This window comes from Penaeus japonicus, unplaced genomic scaffold, assembly GCF_977035675.1.
Source record: "Penaeus japonicus unplaced genomic scaffold, GWHDUDI00000001_assembly GWHDUDI00000033, whole genome shotgun sequence".
NCBI lineage: Eukaryota > Metazoa > Arthropoda > Malacostraca > Decapoda > Penaeidae > Penaeus > Penaeus japonicus.
In genome coordinates, this window is record NW_028234435.1 from 9,674,394 (window position 1) to 9,679,393 (window position 5,000).

The window sequence follows — 5,000 nt, forward strand, 5'->3', positions numbered from 1 at the left end:
GCAAAGAGAGTGCCAGACAGAAGAGGAGAGGAAAGAGAGATACGCTGAGAGAGAGAGAGAGAGAGAGAGAGAGAGAGAGAGAGAGAGAGAGAGGGAAGATAGATAGATAGCGAGGGAGAGTGAGAGTGAGAGAGAGAGAGGGGGGATAGATAAATAGATAGATAGAGAGGATGGGGTAGATGGAGAGCGAGAGGGGGAGAGGGAGGGAGGGAGGGAGGGAGGGAGGGAGGGAGAGAGAGAGAGGATAGATAGATAGAGAGAGGTAGAGGGAGGGAGAGGGAGAGATAAAGAGATTGAGAGAGAGTGTGTGAGAGAGAGAGGGGGGGGAGGGAGGGAGGGAGGGAGGGAAGGGGGGGAGGGAGGGAGAAGAGGAGGGGAGGGTGGAAAGTATGACCTGGGGACCCCGGGACGGGATTAACACAACAATAACTTGACAGCTGACCACGGGTAGCAAGCGAGGGATAAGAGGAAAAGGGAATTAATGAAGGGAAGGGAAAATGGAGGGAAAGGGGTAAGGGAGGAAAGGGAGAAGAGAGCGAGGGGAAGAAGGAAGGTTAGAAAGGCACCAAAAAGAGAAAGGAAGGGCTAGGAGAGGGAAGATGGAAGGGAGGGAAAAAAAGGGGAAGAGGGAAGGGAGGGAGTAGGGAGAGAGGGAAAGGGGGGCAAAGGTGAATGAGGGATAGGAGGGAGAGAGAGGGAGGGAGAGAGAAGCGGAGAGGGACTGAGAATGAGAGAGAGGATAGATTAGATCGAGAGGGAGAGGTAGAGAAAAGAGATTGAGACAGAGAGACGAGGGTGAGCGTGGGGTCAAAGAGGAGTGGAGGAGGGAAGGGAGAGGAGTATGTGACAGAGAAAGAGACACAAGGAGAGGCGAAGATAGATAGATAGAGAGGGAGGGATCAGAGAAAGGGAGATTGAGAGAGAGAGAGGAGGAGGGACGGGGAGGGAGGGAAGGAGGAGTGAAACGCAGAGCAAGAGGAGAGAGAGAGGGAAGATAGATTACGATAGAGGGGACGAGGGGGAGGGGGGAGGGAGAGAGAGATAGAGAGAGGGAGAGAGGGAGGAAGGGGAGAGAGGGAGGGAGAGAGAGAGAGAAGAGTCAGAGAATGACGAGAGAGATCTGCAAGAGGCACTCTTAGACGAGGGAGAGAGAGGAGAGAGACGAGATGAGAGTGAGAGAGAGCAAGAGTATGGTGGAGTGAGAAAGGGGAGGACGTATAGGGACGGACAAGGGAGGGACAGGAGGGAGAGGAGGGAGGTAGAGGGAAGCTTAGGACTTGACAAGAGAAAGAGTAGAGAGTAGGACGTGATATCGATCAGAAAGTTAGACAAGGAGAGAGGATGATCGACTATCTGTAGTACTATATAGAGAGTAGGACTGTAGATTAGGATGGAGGATGGAGAGAGGAGAGGGAAATATGGACTGGTAGGGAGATGAGGGAGAGAGGAGAGAGAAACATTCGAGAAGAGAGAGAGAGTATGAGAGAGAGTGAAGAGACACGAAGTGATAACGAGAGGACGATAACCATAATAGATAGACAGATATCGAGCATAAGAGTGAGAGAGAGAGAGAGAGAGACGCTCTCTCTGGATACTGAATGTACTAACATTCTGAATGCATGGGATGTCCATTGATGGCCAAAGTAAGAGCCTCAACCCTAGCAGAGCCAGGCATATGAGAACACGCGCATGAGTAGCCAAGTGTCGTAATAACCCACATTCCCCAAAGCCTGCATTTACTTTCTTTCAAAAGGCAATTTCAAGAATACTTACGGGCAAATTCAATGCTGTAATACAAATAACAAAAGTAGAAAAGGTTGTTCCTTCTAACCATCACCGTACGCAAATCGAGAAGCACGGCCGAGGAGCTCAGCTTTAACACAGCGCAGTTCTCAGGCTTCACCATGGGTAATAATCCACGGTGTGTCCCTTTCAACGTGTCCCTCACGACCTCGCTTCCCACTTCACTCAAAAAGCGTTTTTTATTATATATTGCACACCTACAGATAACTTTAAGGCGGAGAGGGAGATAACGGCCCCTCCCCCCCCGAGACTGATAGAGAGGGAGAACTACGATTATCTGCTGAAAGAGAGAGAGCCTGATTCTTGATGATTTTATGAGAAACCTAGAAGGACGGAGATACCCACAAATTCATCAATTATAATGAATGTCAATGTATCGGGATAGATTGAGCTGATAACTTAGACATACAAAGAGCTACACAGAAGAAAAGGAGAGCGTTTGTTGAATTTGCACCATTAGGTTAGGGTGGGGGATGACGGGAGGGGAAACTCCATGGTGGGCGGGGGGACTGTGGGGGAGATTGGGGAGGGGGGGGCGAGGGACGAGGGGGGGGGGGATCCTGGGGGGAGGGGACTATTTGCTTCGCGCGCGTATACGTTCGGTCGTACTTCCATTGTTTGAGCGTTAGTAATTTTTTATTTTTGAGCACAGCAGTAAGCCAGTGGAAAAAAAGTTATTTTTTGAGCAGTAAATAATATTTTTAAACATGTTATTTCGTCATGTCCAATTAAAATTTCATTTCCAAAGCATATCATGTTTTCTCACAGACACACAAGTAAGTGACGCAGGAAAAAAATGTCGGGCACGGCCCCAGGCCAGGCCCCCGGCAAACATAACATATTTTTTAAATCAACCACTTCTTATTTTAATACACTGGTGTCAGTGGGGTTTGGGGGTTTAATATGTTTTAAATATCTATACTTATATACAGGTTAGAAAATAGAACCAAAAGTTTTTTCAAGGTATAACGAAACGAATACTGGTCAACAGACATTCAAAGAAAAACAAGGCTGAGGCATGAATATGGTCTTAAGTAAAATACTGCAACGTAAATATATAAAAATAAAGCACCACCAAGTCAAGTACCCAAAACTTTGCTTTCATAAACAATAAAGAAAAAAATATTCTAAATCTAAAGCAATACTGAGTGCGGGTGCAACAGAGACGTTCGGGACAAAAATAAATATTTTTAACCGAAATAATAAATAATTCTTAACAAAACCCTATCCAATTAATAACATATATAAAGAATATTATTAACCCAAAACCCTATTCTATTTCGCCAACTCCCCAAGGTGGCAGGGTGGGTAAAAATCTGTTTTGTTGTTTTAATACAGAAGGGAAAAAAACGGCGAATCCGGAATCTCTCTCAACGAAATACACCGGATCCAGCATTCAAATTAAAAATATGGTGTCAAATCCGAGTATCGCTTCTTCTGGAGACGGCGCTTTTTTCTTGAATCCTCGGGCATTGGGAAAAGAATGGCTGGTTTGCGCAGCCCTCCATTTTTGTCATGGAAAATAGACCAAACACTATCAATTTAAAAAAATAAAACGATAGTCTTAAACGTGCACTTGCACTCATTTCATGTTTGTATTAGATCTTTCCTACCTGGAAACACGTAACGTGGATTTTCAAATACAGATTGCTTTATTTGTGTGCGATATAAGATTAAAGTAGTAGCGTTGCATTAGATCTTTCCCACCTGTAAACACGTAACGTGGATTTTCAAATACAGATTGCTTTATTTGTGTGCGATATAAGATTAAAGTAGTAGTTTCATTCAGAACATTATTAGATCCTGTCAAAGATCATTCTCTTCTAAAGACATGACCTTTGCTTGCGCATGTTCATGGTTTTATGTTATCTTCGACAGCAATGTCTAAGCTCACTCTGTATGGGTTGTAAAAGTGTGAAAACTATCAGATGGCTGAAAAAGGAATAGAAAGAGTGATTACGTGTCTTTAAAATATATAAATAGATTAGCATGTTACAGTTACTTTTCATAGAACAGTAAAGAACGACCTGATGGACACCGAAGAAAACATACAAATGGTCATCCCACTATCAGTGAACCACGTGTAGATGATGCTATGAATTGGACCTTCCTCGCCTTTAGGCATTCAAACGGACGCCCTCTACGTTACATCAAATCCAATTATTGTGAATGTTCAATTCTATGGGTTACAGATAAAAAGTAACACTTCAAAAACATTTGCGGTTCTGCAGACTTCTTTAATACTTTCAATATAGTTTAGGACTACATCCATAAAAACGAGAGATATGGCATCGCTAACCTCTGAAATATGCCCAGTTCTAACACAGCCCTAACCACCTCGTCACATGCATGAATCAAAATATGTGATTAGATTCCAGCCTAAATAGGAAAAAAACGAAACGAACATGCAGTGCTTAATGTCAGCATCATATACAAAAGTAACTAGAAACCGACGCTATATGATAACAGTGATTTTATGGTTTTAAATCTTAGTTTGTATACACATTTCATTATTTTCGAAAAGATGCATCATATCCTAATTAAAACAGACCACTTTTGGCCACCAGGCTGTTACAGAACGGCTGGCCCTGAAGGGAAAATCGTTTTAAGCCTTAATTTGAGTGATATGATAAAATAATTGTCAACCGCAATGTGCTCAATTATTTACATCGGAAGGGCAAGGGCTCTCTAATTGTGATGAGCGGGTAATACTTTCCTCAGGCCTCACTAAATGCTTAGCGCTATGACTTCATAACAAGTTCTCACTGTGAGAGCCTGTTATAATTTCGTCAAGTTCAGGTTAGGGTTAAGGGATTCTAATTTTTACTGCAATGCAACAAATAAACGTCTTCTTTGTAAAGAGCATACGCACAGTAAGCATTTTCTTGTCTGTCTTTCATATTTTTGGTGTAAATATATTTCGAAAAGTTGAAACAGACGATGAATTCAACTGAACTATATATTAAAACAAAATAAACATGATTACCTATATGTTTCTGTGCTTTGTCCATAATTTAAAATCCAGGTTCAGGAAAGTTTGCTAACTTATAGCTATGGAGGAATAAATCCAGCAGAACTACAAAGGATCCCATTAATCGGTAACTGGTATGCCGAGATAGAAATTTTCAGCACGAGGGCTGACTCAACGGGCAAACGAACGCACAGGCTGGGCTAAGTGCCAAGTATATACAAGCTAC

General features: G+C 43.0%; 1 protein-coding gene across 3 annotated transcripts in view; it reads right to left on the bottom strand.

Annotated features, from left to right (window-relative positions):
- The window catches only part of LOC122259864 (uncharacterized), a 53,078-nt gene that overhangs the window by 29,841 nt on the left and 18,237 nt on the right, over positions 1 to 5,000 (bottom strand). Inside the window, exon 1 of one of the 3 annotated variants that reach the window (XM_043026806.2) lies at positions 4,790 to 5,000. This exon is cut by the window's right edge and continues 172 nt beyond it. The exons of the other annotated variants lie outside the window; for them this stretch is intronic. The gene's annotated coding sequence lies outside the window, so the exon portion shown is untranslated. The remainder of the gene's footprint in view (positions 1 to 4,789) is intronic. 3 annotated transcript variants of the gene reach the window in all.